Source organism: Symphalangus syndactylus, chromosome 9, assembly GCF_028878055.3.
Source record: "Symphalangus syndactylus isolate Jambi chromosome 9, NHGRI_mSymSyn1-v2.1_pri, whole genome shotgun sequence".
In the NCBI taxonomy this organism is placed as follows: domain Eukaryota; kingdom Metazoa; phylum Chordata; class Mammalia; order Primates; family Hylobatidae; genus Symphalangus; species Symphalangus syndactylus.
Window position 1 is genome coordinate 29,579,096 of NC_072431.2, and position 22,511 is coordinate 29,601,606.

A 22,511-nucleotide genomic window follows, 5' to 3' on the forward strand; every position below is an offset into this window, starting at 1 on the left:
CATTATTCACAATAGCCAATAGGTGGAAACCACCTAAATGTCCATCAAAAGATGAACAGGTAAAAACAAAATGTGGTATAGCCATACGAGATATTATTCAGCCATTAAGTCATGAAGTTCTGATGCATGCTACAACATGAACGAATTGGAAGACGTTATGCTAAATGAAAGATACCAAAATAAAAAGATAAGTATTGTATGATTCTACATATATGAGGTACTTAGAATGTGGCAAATGCATAGGTAAAGAATAGATTAGAGGTTACAAGGTGTTGGAGGAGAGAGAAATAGGGAGTTATTTTTTAATGGTTAAGAGTTTCTGTTTGGGATGATGAAAAAGTTTTGGAAATAGTCATGTTTGCACAACGTTGTGAATGTAATTAATGCCATTGAATTGTACACTTAAAAGTGGTTGAAATGGTAAATGTTCTGTTGTATACATTTTACAATTTTTAAAAATTAATAACACAATATACCAAAAAACACTGATTTGTACACTTTAAACGGGCGAGTTGTATAGTATGTGACTATCTGAATAAAGCTGTTTTCTAAAAAAGCAGAAGCACTGGAGCAGCTCTGAGCCATGAAACCTGACTGTGGGATCCCAGTAAGAGGGTCAGACCAATTGAAGACGGTGGCTATTTCCCTCTCCATTGGCAAGTGGATGGCAGCAGCAAGGGCCCACGCACAGGGCAGGTGGCATTTCCTGAGCCAGGTGGGCAGCTCCAGTGATGTTGTGTTAACCTGGAGGAAGCACCTGGAAAGAGGCTTGCAAGTGAACAATAGCAAAGCACAAGCCGCAAGAGGTGTGAGAAGCAGTTCAGAGGTATTCTAGAGTGACCCTTAAGTGAAGAGTGACTCCTGGAGGGCTCCTTAAAATAATGGATGTGGGTGAGACCTTGAAAAGGGACAAGAGGCCAAGTGCTTCACAATTCCCCTGGTGAGAACTGTCAAGTGAAACCTAAATACACATGCCAGTGTGACCATGATTATTCCCTACATCATTTGGACTCCCATGCAGTCAGTCCAGGGGTGCATGGTATTTAAGTCAAGAATTGATACAATCGTGTAGATAACAAATAAGAAAGACAAATTTTGCTTATTATCTGAGTTCCCTATTTTTTGTATGCATGGTGTTTGGGCTCTGGATTTTATGTTTCATTTTCTGAATTTTCCATTTCTAGCACAAGTGGGTATACTTAAGAAGTATGAGGAAATGTGGAAATATGCTGATTTTTGTCAATATAGAAAGGTTATCTGGACCATCTAAAAGACACACTTCTTACAAATCTGATGGTGACTGGTCCCTTTTGAAACCAGAGCTTCTGTCAGCATGAATGAATGAAATGTTCATTCATCCTAGGAGAAGGACACAAAATATTGAGGTAGGTGTGATGATGTTAAAATAAGTCTCTATATTCTCAGTGTTGGCCATGCTTCCTCACATTAAATTTCCATGTTAAAGCAATAACCAGTGGATAGACTGTCAACACAACTCTCAGACACCTACCTGGCTACTGCCAGAACACACTGAAATGACATATTTGTATGTAGATAGTAATATAAGCTGTATATATATAGCACAACTAACAGGTAGTAGTATTATGAAAAAATGATTATTTGGGATTATTGTTACTGACAATGCATTTTTTGTTTTTAATTATTGGAGAAGATAACATGTGCAATTAAAGACAGATAAATGGGTTCATAGGAGAAAGTTTCCCTCACAGTGCCCCTCCTTATAGAAGCAACCATTGTTCCTTATACAAGCAACCATTGCTTCTGTAAGCAGCCACTTTTCCTCCTAGAGACTCAATACAACTTTCAATCATGCTAAAAGTTTATTTGCATTTGGAATAGATCAATAGAACCATTCTTAGAGACAAACCTCTTTTAAATTAATGCTTTGTTCACAAACACAAATATATGTATTTGCAAACACATACGCACACACAGGTTAGTCAAAAGTCTCTAGCAGACTGGAAAAATAACAAAACAATGGGTCTATCACTGTCTATAAATAGAAAAAAAATCTCCTAATGTATAGAATTTCTAACACCTAAAAATGTTTGAATATTGATGATTGACAGGATTTTTCTGGCCGTGTTTTGTTTTTAAAAAGTGAAGTTGCCCTGTGGAAATAAGTGCTTTTTTGTAGTGACTTGGACATCACATACTGTGTATGGTATGTGTAGAAATGTCCATAAAAAGTAGCTATAACTTTTAAACCATTTTTCTCTTGGCCCATTACTCTGCAGGGGTAATTTGAGTAGGCATTGATGATGATAAACACCACAGTTTAGAAGATGTTAAACCAACCTTATCAGAGCTCACGTAGAGAAACAAATTAGGCAAACTGCAGTAATTTCAGCTAATGAAGTTTGATTCTAAACATCCAGATCAATTAAGCTTCAAGTACTTGCTTGGGTTCCTGCTCTGTAAGGCAGTGAGGACCTGCTAGTTGGAGGACGGGCTGGGAGGACTCATAGAGGTTTATAAATAAAGATAAAAGAAGTATTCAGTGCTTCCTGGAATATATTTCACAGTCTTTACTGAGTGAGGATCACATCATATGAAACTGAAGGAAAAGCAGATGCTTCATGTGGAAGGTTCATCTATGTGTACCCTCCTTATTGAGGACCTCCTGGGTTGCAGTGCTCTAAAGACCTGGTATTGTGAGAATGTGGCCAGCCTTCTGTGTAAAAGCTACCTTGTAAGAAAATGGGCATAAATGAGGTAAAATGGCTTCCATGGAAGGGTGAGGATTGCAGAGGCTGGAAGTCAAGAGACTGAGAGAACTTAATCCTAGTTCTGCCAGGAACTACTATATTTTCTATCTCTGAGTCTTGGTTTCCTAATCTACAGAATGAGAGATCTAGAATGGATCATTTCTTCTGCCTCTTCACTTCCTTAAGGTCCCCATTTCAAGCCAGGTCTTCCTCTCAGCCAGTGAGAAGTCCTAAGTGCAGAAGTGTGTATCTGTGCTGGGTGTGCGTGCGAGAGCACACAGTTGCAAATGCATGTGAGAAGATGGAGGACAGCAGGAAGGAAAGGAACGAGGAAGCAATTCTCAACCTGGCCCTCTCCTGAGTTTGGATGGATAAGTATGTCTTTAGAGACATTAGCCTCCATTGGTTATGTGCCCAGTCCTGTCCTGAAGCTAATGCAGACCACTATTCGCTACGGTGGTGGCAAGTTGGGGATTTTCACCAGACACACATCTGAGAAAATTGACCCTTACAGTCACACTTACATATTTGCCCCACCCACAGACCCAGGCTGCAGGTGGCAACGTTTTATTCCCTTCCGTTTCCACTTCCTCTGTGTTCCTTATCACCACGGACACCCACTACCCCCACCCTGCTCAGAACTTCCTAGAAACAGATGGCAACCCAGATAAGTGGCCTCCAAATATTTTTAGAGCATATATTCCCTTTTGGTGAATATTTAGTAATAAAATATACATGCATTAGTGGTATACTATATGAATGCATACATTATAAAAATAGAAATTAAAATCACATAAGTTTATAAAAGAATAGAAATAGACATTTTCATTTTGCAGCCACACCCAAGTTTCATCTCAGGCTCCCCCTGGATGCACGCATGACATAAGGTTTGCAGTTATGTCATTGGCATCAGACTGATTTGGGAATGAGCCTTGACTCTACCCCTTACCAACTGTGGGGAAGATAAGTAAGCCTCAGTTTCCTCATCAATAAAACAATACTGTACTTCTGTGTGGTGTTGTCAGAAGTATTTTCATCATCTAGACATTTTCTTTATTCCTCTTCAAACTCTTTTGTCTTATTTATTCACTCGTGCATTATATTATTTGTTCTACAAATATTTATTAAGCATTGTTAATTCTTTAAGTGCTGTTCCGATTGATGGGAATACATAAGGAACCAATACAGCCAAAGTGCTTGCCCTCGTGGATTTTATGTCCTAGTGGGGAAGACAAAGAGTAAACAAATAAACATATTATGTCAAGTGATGAGTGGTCAGTATTATAGATACAAAAAGGCAATATAAAGTGATATGAATGTGAGCAGGAGCTATTTTGGACTGAGTGACCAAAAGTGCTTGTTGAGAGGTGACATGTGGATAGAGACCTGAATGAAATGGTGAGAGAATGCATCTGAGGGATTTATGAAGAGCAGCCATCCAAGGGACCATACGTGTGCAATTTCTGAAGCAGAAATGAGCTTGGCATCTTCTAGGACCAGTAAGAAGCCAATGTAGCCACAGCAGAAGAAATAAATTAGGCAGTAACCAGATTATCTTGGGCCTTAAAAACAGTTTCAGGACTTTGAATTTTATTTGAAGTATGCTGGAGAACTGCAGGAGAGGACTAGAACCACACTGAAGGCCAGTTAGCATGACTCTCAGGGACTCCTGGATAACAGAGCCTAGATCTACATGACTGCATTCAGGAATCACTTGGATCAGGCTCTATCAGTCTGGGGAAGATAGGGTGTCAACTGAGGGCTGTACTTGCATCTAAACCTATGGTGGCATGGTATTCTCTCTAGTGATCTTAGATGTTGGATAACCCTGAATGTACCTGGCTCAGCAGAGTTGGGCTCCAACCACAGTCCATACCAACAGACACACAGAACTCTTCAGCCTCATACTATTCAAAGCATAAAAAAAGAATGAAATCATGGTTGTTGGCGTTTTTGTTTGTTTGCTTGAGACGGAGTCTCGCTCTGTCACCAGGCTGGAGTGCAGTGATGCAATCCTGGCTCACTGCAACCTCCTCCTCCTGGGTTCAAGCGATTTTCTTGCCTCGGCCTCCCAAGTAGCTGCTACTACAGGCACGCACCACCACGCCCAGCTAATTTTTGTATTTGTAGTAGAGATGGGGGCAGCAACATGGAACATGCAGGAACTGGAGGCCATTATCTTAACTGAAACTACACAGAAACAGAAAGTCAGATACCACTTGTTCTCACTTAAGTGGGAACTAAATAATGTGGACACATGGACATAGAGTGTGGAATGATACACATTGGAGACTATAAAGTGAGGAGGGTGGAAATGAGGTGAGGGACGAGAAATTACTTAATGGGTACGATGCACATTATTTGGATGATGGTTACACTGAAAGCCCAGAATTGACCACTATGCAATATATGCATGTAACAAAACTGCACTTTGTACTCCTTAAAATTATACAAATTTTTTTAATGAACATAAAATGAGATGGTTGAGCTTCCAAATGTTCTGATGTGACACTCACTCAGACATTACTATCTGTGCCTTGTGGCTAGCTGATGAAGCATTTTGAGATCCAAAAGCTTACAATCACCACTTGTCCAGAAAAATGTTGCTGATACATTTGATATGTAGTCTACAGGAGCTTTTACTATCCTTTAGAGAAGTAGATTTCTTTTGATTTACCCAAGTGTACAAATTTCTAATACTGATCTTTCTGTCACTCTGAGCCTACTCTTGACACTTGACCATGTAGAATAGAAACCCAGTGTCTGTGTAGGACAGGACATTGCAGGGTTTGGGGCAGGGACTAACAAGATACAGTTTGCATGCTTCAAAGATCTCTCTGTCTTCTGTATGAGGAATTTATTCTAGGGAGGCAAGAATAGAAGCAGGGAGACAAGTTAGGAGATTATTAGGATGATGGTGCTGGTGATGGTAAGAAATCGGGATGTATATTGAAGGTAGAACCAGCAGAATTTACTCATGCATTGGATACAAAAGGGAAAAGTGAATCAAAGAAAACTTGGAGGTTTCCTCCTGATTACCTGGGAGGATACTGATGGTATTTATTGAGGTGGGGAAGACAGAGTATAACAGGTAGGGGTGAATGGAGCACTCAGGAGTTTTGTTTAAGGCATATTAAATCTGAGATGCTTATTGGACATCTCAATAGCAATGTTGGATAGGCAGTTAAATATATGTATGGTGCTCAAAAGGAAGAGAAGCCAGTGCTAAAGACATACGTCTGGGAGTCTTAGAAGATTGTATTATTGACCCCAGCTATTTTCTCTCTTTCTGGTCATGTGACTTTGTGTTCCAGGGATGACTACACCTTCCTTCCTTATGGAATTTGTGAGCATGTTCTGGCCACCCAGATGTGAGTTTCCTATGTCAAACTAGAAGTTTCTGATGTGATTATCTGGTTTACCTCTGTTTCTATTGTTCCCGCTCTCCACTATAAGAACAATATGTCCAAGATAAGGGTGGCTGCATCAGTCTGGGTCCTGAAATAAAAAGACACATGGACTTGAACACAGTCAAGCTGAACTGAGTCACAGATAATCCCTCAGCCCTCATGTAACATGAACAAGAAATCAATAAATGTTTATTGTTGTTAAGTACTGATATGTTGGAGTTATTTGCAACCTCAGTAAAGGCCAACTAATAAAAAAATTGGTAACAGAAGTGCTACCATATCTAAAAATATAAAATATGAGGCATTAACTTTAAGGCTAGGTAGCAAGGGAATTCTTCCAGGAGGCTGGACAAGTAAGATTCATGATATGCAGTAGTGAAAAGTTTGGTCAAACTGTGTCTTCTAAACTTGGAAGGCAGATAATGTCCCTAATGGACTTGTTGCATGTGGACAAATATAGAAGGATTAAAAATTTGAAAGAGAGCCTGATGGTAATATGAATAAGAAGTGAGCTCAGAAAGAATTCACCTATTTCAATGAATGAGATGGAAAATAGGCAGCAAAGAAATTCTGGGCCTTCAAGTTTGGAAAATAAAATCCTTCTCACCTCCCACCTATAAAATATAAAACGTAAGTATTTCTTGGAATAGAAAGGCCTTTTAATACTCCATCTCAGGGCAAAGACAGAATCAAAGGTGTCATCATCAGACCTATGTTAAGATTTCTGATTGGATTAAGGTTACTTGCAGACATTTTTTTTCCACCATTGGACAAAATGGCTCAGGGAAAAGAGATCAAGAGTACGTTCCTGTGAAAGCGTGATATAGTCTCATGCCCATAATCAAGTCTAGAGAAAGTCTATCTTGAAATGAGTAATGGTTGTGTCTATTGGAACATGGATCCAACAGGTACCAAATAGATTAAAACAATACAACAAAGTGTTTGAGAGAGTTAAGTTGTCAAAAGTGCTGCCAGTCTGTGACTATTTGAAAAGCAAAGTTGGCCCTTAGGCTAATTTGCTTTTAAATGACTTTAGAGACAGGGTCTTGTTCTGTCGCAGAGGCTGGAGTGCAGTGGTGTGATCACAGCTCACAGCAACCTCAACCTCCTGGGCTCAAGTGATCCTCCTGCCTCAACCTCCCAAAGTGCTGGAATCACAGGTGTCAGCCAGCCCTTAGGCTAAGTTTTTATGGGCAAGAATATGATGTATTCTGAGAGAAGAAAATATATGTGATCAATGTTGTATCATGATAGATGGAATTATTATTCCCAATTATTTGTTCCCATAGTCTAATAGGATGATTTATCCTCACTCACTTTCTGTCATGTGAGTTGTCTTCCCCTTTTGGAGAGACAATGTGTCTCCACTTCACATATTTGGATACATGAAATAATTCAGTTAATAAGATGTGAGGACATGTACATATCTGAGAAAAAGCTTTAAATATGATTTCATGGTTTGTGTTGCACTCTCTTGCTCTGTTTTCCATAATAAGACAACATATTCCAGAAAAGGGCTCTTCAATCTATGATAAGTCACACTGAGTTTAGCAAAGCTAAGCAGAGCCACAGCTGACCCACAGCCTTAGTGTAAATGGTCAAGAAATAAATCGTTTTTGTAAGGCAGTGAGATATTGGGACTACCTGCTACTGTGACAACAGTTAGTTAATACAGGAGTCATCTGTGTATGGGTAATGTATTTAAGGCCATAGCACTCAATGAGATCACATAGGGAATAAGCATAGATAAAGAGACAGACTGAGCCTGGGAAGAGAACACTCCAAGAAAACAGGCTGAGAAACCGTGGACAAAGGTGTCAGAAGGAGGCAGGAAAGAACCAGATGAGAGGCCAGGAAAAAAAAAAAAAAAAAAGTGCTTTATGAAAGAGAGCATAGTCCATGGTGTCACATACTGCTGAGGAAAAGAAAAAGATACAGAAATGATACTAAATTTAGCAAGGAGGAGGATATTGATGACTTTAACAAAGATGATTTCCATTAATTGGTGGGAAACATAGATTGGCAAGAATTGGATAGAATATAAGTTGAGAAAATGTCGCGCCACTGCACTCCAGCCTGGGTGACAGAGCGAGACTCCGTCTCAAAAAAAAAAAAAAAAAAAAAAAAGAGAAAAAAAGAAAATGAAGACAAAAATACACATGATTTTTTTTTATATAAATTTTCGTTAAAGGGAAGCAGAGACATGAAGAATTACCTGAAGGGAATGAAGAAGTTTACAGACTCCTGTCTTGTTTTGTTTTCCAAACAAGAGACAATATAGGATGTGTACATGTGGATGGGGAAATCCAGTAGAAGGCTACCATTTCAAGGTAAGAGGATGCACTAATTGATGCTCAGATGAGCAATGAATATGCCATAGTGTTACATCATATCATTGCCAAAAACATAAAGAAATATATTAAAATACTGTCATGCCAATTATTCTCTCCCCTTCAGTTCTCCGAGGACTGTGGGAGGGGCACCCACAAAGAATAAAACAAATAAGAATTAAAATATCCTGTACTGATGGTGTACAAGTGCCCCAAAACTCCAGGTCAAAGTCCTAATAATGTTGACTAAGACCCTACAGCTCAACCTTCTTGTCCAAGTCCTGAATCCAATTAATGGGATTTTATCCTCTCTAGGTAACTGCAGGAAGGTCAACTGAAGAGAGTGATCAGTCCTGAATTCACTTTCACACCCCCATGGGATGAAAGAGAGAGCAAGGGAGCAGGGGCTGTGTTTGTGTTTCTTATGCCACAATAAGAAACTGCTCATATACTCAATGTCTTGAGCTCCAATAATTCACCTGATTCTTCATCCCTGGAAGAGGTGTTAGCAAAAGCTAGCAAAGTGTGAGTAAAGTTGGTCATGCAGTGGCAAGTTCTCCTTACCCTATGTTGGGAGTTGGTAGGTGATTGTGCTGTTCGCCATGGACAACTCATTCATATTTAACTGGAAACCTCTGAACAAAATATCCTAATCCAAAGGCGTGGCCTTCTATAGTGTAAATTCTAGACATCAAGGCCCAGTACTCCTAAGTCCTCTATTTCTCTAGCAGTAAAGCCGGTTCATGCAAAGTTCAGTCTCCCCTGGGGGCCCTTGCATGTCCATCATATACAGGTTATTTACTATAAAATATCTAGCAAAATCCCTTATGAGGTCTGCTCCCTCCTTCCTAGGATATTCAAATGGATATTCTCTTTCCAAACAGCCCATAACTATCAAATCACTTGATTTTTATTGCAAAGAAAGAATAATTGCACCAGAATCCAGTGACCGTGCTTTTTGGGTAGCTCACAGAGAATTTCATAATTCAGAATTAATTAGGCAGTGAGGGAGAACAAGAGGCATATTTTGGTGTATTAATTCATGCCAAGTTCAAACTCATTCCATCTCTGTTGCCCGGTGTGAATAATTATGCCATTAATCCTGGGCAGGAGGAGAGCTATTGTGACTGCAACATATTTCTAAAGCAAATAAAGAAAAATGTCACTTCTCCCTTTCAACTAATGCTCTGAATACAGCTACATAATAATAATCGTCTTATTTATTTATAGGGCATGAATTCCCTAGGGCTCAATAAGCCACAGGACAAGCAAAATGCCAGTTAAAGAGAAAAAAAAAACAGAACTTTTCCAGTTATTAATAATTCTGAAACAAAGCACTGGTTGGGGAAAATGACCAAGAGGAGAAACTGAAAATTTAAGGAGAGCTTGGAAAAGGGCTCAAAGAAAGAGACAGTTGTGTGGCTTTTTCATTTTCTTCCCCCCTCCTGTTACATACTGCTCCTACTGTGACTCAGAGGGCCAGCCGTCTCGGCAAGAAAAATTTGACACATTTTTTCGGTTGGTGCAAAAGTAATGGCAAAAACCACAAGAACTTCTGCACCAACCTAATAATCAGCCCTGAATGTCACCCTGATGCTACACACCCTTTGCTGTGAAAGCAAAATAGGTCGACCTGCCCCCTTCCCCGTTTCTGAATCCCTTTCCAACTCATAGATGGCTTATTGAGCATGGAAGTATTGGAGGATCAGTGCGGTTTCCCATCCAGGCTCTCTTATGAGGGTCAGCAATGCATGGGGAGCAGCAGTCAAGAGGGTGGCCCGTGTGTGTCATTTCCAGCTTCACAATGTTGAAGAGGAGATTGGGGATAGACAGAGGAGTGGCACTATGCAGAAGCAGTTCTACATTTTTCTACATTTCCTCTGAGACAGAAGGAATAGGGTCAAGGCCCACCAGGCAGGATCCCTGCGTGCCAGAGGTCATAGAAGCAGTGGGAATCAGTCCACACTGCCCTGACACCGGCCTTTCTGCAGAGAGGTGGTGGCTACTCCGGGTTCACACATAGCCCTGCCCATTCCTGCCAGCCAGAGCTGACGAGATCCTTTAGCCACAAAGGTAGAGGGCTGAGTTAGGAGATGGGGCAAGCCCTTCTCCTCAATGGCTCCCAAACCTAGCAGTGTCTAGAAAACAATTCAGTGTTGCATGAACGAAATGAAATGCTCTCAGTCTGCCTCTCATTCTTTCTTTATTTCACTTGGGGAAGTCACTTGACTCACTGAGTTTCAGTTTTCCTAGGTATAAAATGCTAACGATATTATATTATGAAGATGAACTATTGGAATTGCTATTTTTGTGGGCCAGAATTTTTAGAATGTCAACAATTTCACAAGGTTCAAGCTAATAATTAATTTATTCCTTCATCCATCAATGAGTAGCCACTATATGCTTAAAGCTGAGGATTCAGCAACAAACAAAACAGATGCTCTGGCCATGAATCTGACATCTTAGTTACATCTTAGGGGAGGGTAGAGTATGAACACACAGAGACAGGGAATCTTCTCTCAGGGGTAAATGCTGAAAGAAAAATACATCAGGATATGGGACTAGAGAGTGTGGAGGTGGCTCCCTGTGACAGAGTGGCTAAGAGAGTCTTTTTTGAGGGGATGACATTCGAGTAGAGACCTGAAGAAAGCAAAGGAGAAAATAAAGATCTGGGAATAGAGCATTTCAGAAAGGACATTCCTGCAGGTGGAAAGGAGTGAGGGGTGAGAAGAGTGGAGGAGGGCAAGATCAGAGAGTAGGCCATGGGAAAGACTTTGCAGTTTAATTCTAAATGAGGCAGGAAGTCATTGGAGGGTTCTGAACACAGATGTGATACATTTTTCCAAGACTGCTGTGGTTGTTTAAGTGAAGCAAGTGAGGGCAGGTGGAGGGGAGAACAACGCAGACCACTTAGAATGTTACTGCTGTCATCAGAAGAAAGATAATGGGGACGTGGACTAAGATGGTAGCAGTGTCCGTGCCAAGAAGTGGTTATATTTGGAATATATTTTGAAAGTGGAGCTACCAGGAATGACCAGTGAACTGGATGCAAGGTGCAGGAAAGAGAGAGGTCAAGAATGACTCCTAGGCTTTGGGCCTATGGGAATAAGTGGCTGGCGGTGCCAAGGGGGAATGGGGTGGAGCAGGGTCGGGAGGGGAGAAATCCAGAGTTCTGCTTTGCACACAATTGCATTTGTTTTGTCTGTCGGGTACATGTGGAGAGTTGAGCGGGCCATCTGGAGCTTCATGGAAAGGTCAGGGCTAGAGATAGCTCCTTCCAGCTATATCGGGGCTAAACTTAGATCAAACACATGCACACTCTTGGGGATCTCTAAAGGACAGGACTGTATGAACACAAGGAATAAGTGACTAGATGCTTCCCCTGGGTTGCTATGTCAAAAATGCTTATTAATATTTTAGAAACCAAACCTTTCTTCCCATATTCTAATTGATCGTCTATTCAATAAGTTTTACAATATAAACTTTAAGAATGTGCATTTTTCTTGGAACTCAGTAAAATTACGATTATTTGAAAATAAAATAATGTGTTTTACTAAGTTTTATTTTTCCTGAATTGCTCCCTCACGTGGCGGGTAAAAGAATCTGCTCTGGACTCCCTAGTCTAGACAGTGAAAGAACTCAGTCTGGACACTAGACGGCGCAATGCAGACAGTCAGAGCAGCCGCAGGAGCTGAAAGGCGGCAATTCAGGAGTTCGCAGAATCCTCCCTCTCCTGCTGTGTAAATAAGGGGTCCTGGCATTATGAGTCAAGGAGGGCAGCCCCCAGGCCACCAACGTGTGACCATTTTGATCAGGGGGATAATAGGGCCAGGCAGGGTTTTTCCAAAGGGAGCCCCTGGCAAATTTAAGGCACATCAGAGGAGAAAAAGGAAGTTAAGGAGAGAGGACACGTGAAGGAGAAAAAGAAAGAAAAATAAAGTAAGCAAAAATGAGGGAAACCAAGAAGTGCCTATTATAGAAGAATGGGAGGATTCCAGAAAGTCAGGGCCAGAAGCGGCCTCAGAGACTTTTTATTTTTTTCTTTAATCGGGGTCTCGCTGTGACACCCAGGCTGGAGTGCAGTGGCGTGATCACAGCTCACCCCGACCACCCTGGGGGGCTCAAGCGATCCTCCCGCCTCATCCTCCCGAGTAGCTGGGCTTACGGGTGCACAACACAACGCCTAATTTTTGTATTTTTTGTAGAGAAGGAGTTTCACCATATTTCCCAGGCTGGTCTGGAGCTCCTGGGCTTAAGAAATAAACCCGCATTGGCCTTGTAAAGTGCTGGGATTACAGGTGTGAGCCACCACGTCCTGCCCAAAGACCATTTTTATTGAACCTTATGTTTCCCAGATAAAAGGCTGAGGTGCTTCCTGGAGTTAAGGTTGGAGGCATCCCAGGGTTGCTGTGCTCTCAGTCAGTGGTCTTCATTTCCCTACCATGTCATCTTCACAAAGTGTATGAACCTTACCAGGTGTCTGCTATATGTCACGTCATTCTCAACAAGCCTTAATGTGAGCACCCAATTACTTCACATATTTATTTTGCTGAGTCCCAAATGAACTGTCAAGTACAAATGTAGAATGCTGCTATGGCATAAGTATGATGATACAACTCGTACTGCCATGCTAGATACAATAAATCTGCATTTAAGATGTAATTACAATAATTGGTCTTGTGGTTGCAACTTTAAAAGGGCTGTGGGGATGACATTCAATTTCCCAGCATTCTTAAAACATTAAAAAAGTTTTGCATGCCTGCAGCATGCAAAATTATAGATGAAGAATCAAAGTTTTGGTATCACAGATATGGGTTTAAATCCTGGCTTTCAGTGGTTGCTAGCCCATGATTTGGAGCAATATTTCTAAGCCCTCTTGCCTTCTCATCTATAAAATGAAAATAATAATAGTACTATGTCAGAGGATTGTTGTGAGGGTTAAATAAGATTGTTGGTAAAACTTCTAGTTCACTGTATCCTCTCAATAAGCAATTTGTAATGTTCATGTCAGAGAAAAACTGATATCCTTAAACAATAAAAGATTCTGACAACAAATAGGGAAATGGACACAGGATATGAAAAAATGATTCACAAAAGGAAATAAATACATGTGAATTAAAGTTCACAAGTAGTCAAAGGATGCAAAGTAAAGCAACAATGGGAAACGGTTTTCTCCTCCTCCTTGGTTTCTTATTTCAGTTAAAAGCAGGCTCACTCAATCAGTTGTCTAAGCCAAACAACCGAAAGTTAAAATCAACTACTTCCTCAAACATGGGACAATTTGAGCATCAAAATAAATAATAGCATTATAACCTATTGAATAAAGAAAGAATTCCAAAGTCCACACTGATATAAATAAATGAATGTATAAGCAGTAAGTAGGAGAGAAGGAAAGGCTTTTCTTTACAGAAGAAAGTCAGATAATAATAAATGTAGAAGGAATGACAAAATCAGAAAATAATTTGTCAGTCATCCTAAAAATAATTCTTTTAGACAAGATGATTGCAGCTAGTAGGAGAACATTTAAAGAGTATCTCCCCACAAGATACTTAATTGATTACAAAAGGTAAATTGGTAAATGTACTATTTTACTGGAGAAACCAAGCAGGTTTAATTTTAACCAGTTGATGGAATGTGACATTTCCAATAATGAAACTCGTTGACAGCAGAGCCTCCTGATGTGATGCAAAAACTTAGCCTTGCTTCTGTGAGATCCCTGCCAAAAGTCCATAATCTGGATGTGATCATGTGGAACATCAGACAAACCCAAACTGAGGCCCATTCTACAAAACAATGGCCTGTCCTCTTAAAAACTGTCAAAGCCATGAAATACATAGAAAGACTCAGAAACTGCTCCAGATTAAGGAAACTAAAGAAAGAAAGACAACTACGTGTTATGCATGATCTCGAATTTTCTTTTGCTATAAGGGACATTATTAGAAAAATTGGAAAAATATGAAAAAATTCTGTAGATTAAATTATAGCATATAGCAGTATTAACTTTGGATTTTAATAATGGTCAAGGTTTAAAACAGAATCTCTTGCTTTTGGAAAAACACACTGAAGAATTTAGTTGTAGAAAGGCAATATACCTGCAAATTACTTTTAAGTGGAAGAGAGAGAGAAAAGAAAGAAAAGAAAGAAAGAGAACGATTTATAATCCTTTGCGTATATACCCAGTAATGGGATTGCTGGGTCAAATGGCATTCCTGGTTCTAGATCCTTGAGGAATCACCACACTATCTTCCACAGTGGTTGAACTAATTTACACTCCCACCAACAGTGTAAAACGTTCCTATTTCTCCACATCCTCTCCAGCATCTGTCGTTTCCTGACTTTTTAATGATCGCCATTCTAACTGGCATGATCTCATTGTGGTTTTGATTTGCATTTCTCTAATGACCAGTGATGATGAGCTTTTTTTCATGTGCTTCTTGGCCGCATAAATGCTGGATAAAGAAAATGTGGCACATACACATCATAGAAACTATGCAGCCATAAAAAAAAATGAGTTCATGTGCTTTGCAGGGACATGGATGAAGCTGGAAACCACCATTCTCAGCAATCTAACACAGGAACAGAAAACCAAACACCGCGTGTTCCCACTCATAAATGGGAGTTGAACAATGAGAACACATGGATGCAGGGAGGGGAACATCACACACTGGGGCCTGTCAGGGGGTGGGGGGATGGGGGAGGGATGGCATTAGGAGAAATACCTAATGTCAATGACGAGTTGACGGGTGCGGCAAACCACGATGGCACATGTATACCTATGTAACAAACCTGCACGTTCTGCACATGTATCCCAGAACTTAAAGTATAATAAGAAGAAGAAGAAGAAAGAGAGAGTGAGGAATGTAGAAAATGTTGACATTTTGAATCTTGGTGAGGGGTTTCCAGAAATTCTTTGTCTTTTTCTTGCAACTTTTCTGTAATCCTGAAATTATGTCAAAATACAATGTTTTTTTAACTGGCTTCATTCTTTTCCTTACCCCACAAATGTATCAATCACCAAGTCCCTGTGATTCCATTTCCTGAATACCTCAACAACATAGTCACTTCTATTTTTCTCTACCGCCACTACCCTAATACAAACCACCCCTCTTGCATGAACTACAAAAACAAATAATAAAAAAATAGCAAATATCTCAATGGTATAATCTTAGAAACTTTTACCTTTCTAGCATTCCTTTTAATTGGGCTTGTATTTGAGGTCCCAACCTATCAATAAGATAGAAAAGGGAGTAAATGTAAGGATTGGGAAATTAAAAAGTAGTAATATTTACAGATGATGTGCTTGTCTATCTTCTCTACATAGATGACCCAAGAGAATCTACAAACTAGTACAACTAATTATACTCAATGAGCTCAATATACAAAAACCAATTCCTATACAACAACCAATGAAAATATGTATTTTTAAAGGTAACAGTAATAAAAGTACAGGATGTCTAGAAACAAATCCAACAGAGATGTAAGATATGTACAGATTAAAATAATAAGAGCTTACAAAGAACATAACAGAAGACTTAATAAATTGAAAAGATATACAATATTGATGGATGGTGTAGCAGAGCTACAAGTTATCTATATGAAATCTTGTCATCACCTTTTTTGTGAACAAAATTCAAAATTTAGGGAGAGAGGAGTATAAAATGTGTTTTTGCTAAATTTTCTTTCAGATAGGCATAATATTTTACAAAGTGCTGACCAATGAAAGGTAAACAAAAGTCTGAAATCATTTCTATTTTATTGTTATTTTATTTTTTCTTTTGCTTTTTGGGTGAGGCATCAACCCTCTTTCTTCTTCCTTTTTCCTGATACAAATCTGACTTGATGCCTGGAGTAGCTGCAACCATCTTGTGGCAAGGAAGCAATAAGCATAAGGGGGAAAATCAACATATACAAACGGAAGTCCAAGACACTGACAAGAAACATGACACAGTCACTTCAGCAGCCCTGGAATGCCCATCTCCAGACTGCTTGTCATATAAGAAATAGAAACCGTTATTGTTTGCACTACTATGTCAGGTTTCTCTCACTTGAATCAAAAATATTGCTGAATGTTACAGATGGGAACACACAAAGTTTTAAAAATGGTAATTCTCCCCAGATTAATTAATAAATTCAAGTAGACAAGTGTAATCTGGATATGGCTGAAAAACCTTGTTGCTCTTTGCAGAGTTGTGTGAAATAGCAAACAGGAAGCTGCTACATCCGGTTCTGGGCACTCTTAGGCTTTTGCTGGGACCAACACAGACACCTAGAAGTTTTGTGCTTTACTTACTGCACGTACCTGCTTCTTCCAAGGGGCCACTCCATAAGCTCCTTTTGCACAGGGACAGCCCATCCCCAGCAGTGACCTCAGCCCCAGACCACCCCTCTTTCCATTCCCCCACCCACAGTCGTGTTCTGTTTCGACATAGAGCAGGATGCCGAGGGAGTTTTCTTAGAGCTGATTCTATTTCAGGAGCAAACATTCACTCTCAGTGAGCTTAGGGTGGGGAGCAGGGGAAATGGGGGCGGAGAGGAAAATTGGTTTTCCTCACCCACCTCAAAATGAGAAAAGAGGCTGAGTTTGCTAAGAAATAACCTAGGGGGTCTGGTTGCTCCTGAGGGGCTTCTGATAAATGATTCAGGGGATACGCTTTCCCTCACCCACTCCTGTGATCACACACCCCACATGGACATGAGCAATCCTTTCCAGGCACACACTGCCCTCCACAACTTCTTAGGTGGGCACTGCCCTTGTAGCTCTGGTCCATGAGTGACCTGAATTTTTCTGGCTTTTGTCTCCATTCCTAATGTAGAATTTTGGGATTCCAGGTACATTACTCAAATCCTCACCTCTTGCCTCCTTCCACATAATTCCTGAAAGTCCCTCAAAGGAGATGCATCGCAAGTCCTCACACGCAAGTCCTTGGCCAGTCCCCGGAACTCTAGGTTTTCCTTTCTTCGACATTGACTCACCCTCCTTCCTGCTGAGGCTGATACAGCCCACAAAGCTACATCAAAGCACCTCAGCACTATCTGTGGTGACACCACTGAGCCATCATCTTCTCTAATGTTCTTTGAATGGGCACCGGCCATCAAGACCCAAAAAGATGCTGCATTTTCTTTGAAGTTCTTTAAAGCACTCAAACCTCAATGTGTCACATCCCTAAATGGTGGCTACACCTCTTTAGACATTTCAACACCAAAGCAACTCTATTTGTGCCTTGGTGTCTCTCAGAAATGTTTAGTGCAAAGAATGCTTTCATTTTGCATGGCCTCTCTTTCATGAGCTGTGCTGGGACAGAAAGCTGTGCTGTCTCATTCTGCTCTCTCTCCTCCCATTATTCCTTCTTTTTGACCCAAGGCTGTTGCCCCACTTTGAAATTTTCAACAAAAGGGATTATTTTAGTCCCTCTCCTAGTTTCTAGAGAAATAAGTGACTGCTGGCTGGGCCCCAGGTGTATAAGCTCTTTTGGCTTCCAGGTTCAAGCACATGGAATTTGAATCTCACTTCCTCACACACTGAGCTGCTTCCCCTTTCCACTTCTCCTATGAAACCCTAAATCCTCTCAATCACATTTCAGGGCTTGATGTGGCTTTTTGAGAGGCTTTCTCCTGCATCTGCGTCTCAATCCCCATTCAGTGATGAGAAGAGCACTCACCAAGCCCCATCACTGTAACATACCACACAGTTTGGGTATAAGCAGCAAATGCTCAGTCATGGATGACAGCAAAGTTGTAGGAATAAAGATTTTTTCAGCAGATGAATAAAATAATGAAAAAATACAAATAATCTAAGTGACCCCAAATAAGTAACTGTTTGAATAAATAGTGCTGTATCCACACAATGAAGAATTCAGCAATAGTTGAACTTAGTGATGTGGAAGTAATCTCAAAGAGCCCAAGGATGGCCCACATTGGAATCACTCAGAAGCTTGTAAAAAATACAGATTTCTGGATGTGGATCCCAATGACGGAATCAGAAGCACTGGGAGTTGACTTGGAATCTTTATTTTAATAGGTAACTCCAGTGATAATGTAAATCAAAGTTTAAAAATTTACAACCGTGGCAGTATAGTTAATTATGAGGTAAAATGATCATGTTATATTGTTAGATGAAAATAGTATGTTATGAAAAAAGAATTTATAATATAATCTCATTTTTAAAAAGTAGTGTGTCTAGAGAGATGATATATAGGTAGATAGGTAAAGACTGAATAAATAATGCCAAAATACTAACCATGGTTAGTTGTGTGTTTATAGAAGATTTTTATTTTACTCTTTTTACTTTTTTACTTGTTGAGTCTAATTTGTAAATTTCCAAAATAAACATTTAGTTTATGTGTGTTTAAAGAAAACAATAAAAGTTGTTTTGTTTTGCTTTTTAAAAAAGGATAAGAGGTAAATGACATGGGACTTTTAAATTTACTTATACTCTGGATTTTAAAAAACAAACAAGGCAGCTTGCAAAAATTTTGTACCACATAATAAATAAAAATTTTAAATGAAGAGTTAAAAATAAAGGGGAAGTAGGCATGCTAATATAAATGAAGCCAGGATTAAGGTTGGTATCCAAGAATGCATTGCCCTAAACTTCAGTTATGTTTCTAAAATGAGCTATAAATTTGCCTCTTCCTGATGTCACATGACTAGACATGAGCAGATAGGGAGACGGAGGTTCAACATCATTAGACATTAGGGAAACAGGAATCAGAACCACAATGAGATACCATTTCATACCTGCTAGGATAGCTAAAATAAAAATTAATGTTTTAAAGGAAAGCAAGTGTTGGCAAAAATGTGGAGAAATTAGAATGCTTGTACGTTGCTGCAGGAATGTAAAATGTAGAATGTAAATGTAAAATGATGAACAGTTTGACAGTTGCTCAACATTAGCAGCACTGTACACAATAGTTAAAAAGTGGGTAATATCTATCAACTGATGAATGGATAACAAAATGTGATGTATCTATACAGTAGAATATTACTCAGCCTTAAAAAGGAATGAAGTACTGATTCATGCTACAACATGGGTGAACCTTGAAGACGTTACATTGAGTTAAAGAAGACAAACACAAAGGGTTGCATATTGCATGACTCCATTTATGTTAAATATCTAGAATACATAAATCCATAGATATACATTGTGTTTTTCGAGGGCTGGGGGAAATGGAGGAATGGAGTATGATTGTTTCATGGGTATGGAAGTTTCCTTTTGGGGTGATGAAAATGTCTTGGAACTAGATAGAGATAATGATTTCAAAACACTATGAATGTACTGAATGCTACTGGACTGTGCACTTTAAAATGGTTAATTTTATGTCATGTGGATTTTACTTCAATTTTCTAAAAGTAGAAGTAGTTTGTGAAAGTTAAACCCAAGAATACTGAGGTGTTCCAGAAGATTCCATTTGGAAAGGGAGAGGAAATAATTAGCCCAGTTTTGTACCTTGAGTTTGATATGTCCATAGAGAATCCAACTGAAGTTGCCAGAAGTCAATTAGGATTATCAATCTGGAGCTAGGAAGAGAATTCTGGACTGGACCTCTATATTTGAGAATCATCAGGTGGATAATGGAAACTCAATCTACACGTGTGAGTGTGGGTTCTCCTCAGAGTTTCCTAACACAAATGAAGTGGAGTATAGGCCCCAGTGGAGAAACCCTGCCATTTTTCCAGGAAAAATTTCCATGTCGATGTGGACTTTACATTCATTCATTGTTTTTAATTAAAATGGAGTATGGCATGTAAATTTTTCACCTTCCAGAAAAGCCTTTGCTGTAATATGGTTGGATTCATTTGATATGACAGAATAGTATTTAAAAGACCTGACCTATGATTTGCACATTACTGGAACAATCAACCACAGTCACCTCTTCTTCAACTTTCATTTCTGTGTGCCTGAAGTGTGAAGGAGTGTCCTCCCTCACCTTTCCTGGCATTCGATCCCAGGTGTTTGTGGTGAGCCTATTGGAGAGCCCACCCGTGACTGATGTGTCACAAGAAGGGATGTGATGCCATGGCTGAGGTAATACCAGGTCATACTTTTTTCCAAATCTTTTCTAATGTTTGACTCAGAACAGGTTTCAGTGTGCAATACTTAAAGTAGCATTTTTAAAAAAATATAGTAAGCCTTGATAACTGTTTAATCTGGATGATGAGTGCATGGGTATTACGATACTATTTTCTCCATGTTTTATGTGTTGAAATATTTATAATTTTTAATAGAATCTTTAACATTATGATGACTTATATTCCACACAAGTTTATTAAGCATCAATTTTGTTCCAGGTACTAAGTTAGGTGGTTTCATACATGACTAGTGTATGCAGAGTAAACCAGTTTGATGATGGTTTCCTATTCTAAATAACAGCCTACACTTAGGTTACCATAAAGAATGTTCCGGAGTATGAAGATGGTTAACATCCATTGGGTCAATAAGAAGTGAAGATAAAATTTGACATGGATAAGAAGATTTGAAATAATCTCAGAAGAGAAATAGAAAATTAAAGATAGATAGCCCTCTTTAAAAAAATAAAATAATTAAGAGGGACATAAGAGTTGTTCAACTATTTCTAAATGGCTGGCATATGCAGGGGAAATTATAGGTTTAAAATCTGCGAACTAGGTCAGCCTTATGTATTTGGCTCACAATGAAGATGTAAAGTTCACCAGCATTTACCTGGGTAAAAGGACACCATTAAATTGGTTTATGGTTGGTACCGACCACGTGCCAAGCTCTGGGCATGGTATTTCACATACCTTATCTCATTTAATCATTTTAGCAGTCCTGTGCGCTGACATTTTTTAATGTATGTGGAAACAGCTCAAAGAGTTCAAATAACTTGGTCTTAAGTCACAAAGTTAGTAAATGGTCAAGCTAATATTCAAACTTGAGTCAATCTGTTGCCAAATCTATGTCTTGCCAAAAGAACATGCTTCATGGGAATAGATTGCTCTGGAATTCACGTCTTTTAACTTTGTTTATGGTTTCTTTTAGTTGCAGATCTTTTTCACTTAAATGTTAATATATTAACATTTTCTTTTGTGGTCTCTGCTTTTTGTGTTTAGTTAAGGAAACTTCTCTACCCTAAAGTCAGAGGATACTCTATCTACACCCTAAAGTCATAGGATACTCTATCTACACCCTAAAGTCATACGATATTCTATCTTTTCTTTTAAACTTATAAACATTTGTTTCTTACATTCAGGTCTATAACTGTCTTTAACTTCTATTTGGTAATGGTGTAAATTAAAAGTGTAATTTAATTTTTCCCCCACATGAATAATGAATCATCCAGCACCACTGATCAGGCTCCATTTTCTTCCCTATTAGTTCCTCATGCTTTGTAGTATATTGAGTTCATAGATGAGGAGGTCAATTTCCGAACTTTCTACTTTCTTCTACTAGTTTTGTTTTTAAATTTCTGTATAAATGCTGCATTGTCCTAATAACTATAGTCTTGTGGCAAATATTCGTATTTAGTAAGGTAAGCTCTCATATTTTTCTTCTCTAATTTTTTTCTGCATTATTCTAGGCCTTTTGGTTTTCTAGTCAAATTTTAAAACAACATAATTTCCTTGAAAACCCCTACTGGGCTTTTGATGAGAATGGTTTCACATATCAATTAATTTGGGGTGAATTGACATCTTTAAAAATGTTGAGTCTTCTCATCCAGAGATTAAGTATGTTTTCCTGTTTACTTTTCTTTTTTTTTTTTTTTTTTTTAAATAACTTTCTCCATAAAAGCCTCAGGTACCTATTACTTATTTTTAGATACCTTAGAGACTTTGTTTCTACTGTAAATAAAATTCTTCTTAAAATTATATGTCATAATTTTTGTAAGTGTCTAGAACTTAATTTATGCTGATATTTATCTTGTATCTAGCAACTCTGTTGAACTTTTTATTAGTTTGTAGATTCTATTAGGTTGTTCAGTTATCTTTTCACAAATAAGCATTGCATTTGTATAAAATATGGCACTCAAAATTATCAACATACATGTGTAAAGTCTAAAATCACAAAATTTGAAATATAACACATC

The 22,511-nt window shown here is 38.9% G+C and overlaps 1 long non-coding RNA gene across 1 annotated transcript; it reads right to left on the reverse strand.

Moving 5' to 3' along the window:
* Positions 1-3,840: 3,840 nt before the first annotated feature.
* LOC129490539 (uncharacterized) lies at positions 3,841-17,428 on the reverse strand. Its single transcript, XR_010113638.1, has 3 exons — positions 17,320-17,428; positions 15,649-15,693; positions 3,841-6,227 (listed from the first exon to the last, which is right to left on the reverse strand). It is a non-coding gene; the product is annotated as an uncharacterized lncRNA (long non-coding RNA).
* Positions 17,429-22,511: the final 5,083 nt, after the last annotated feature.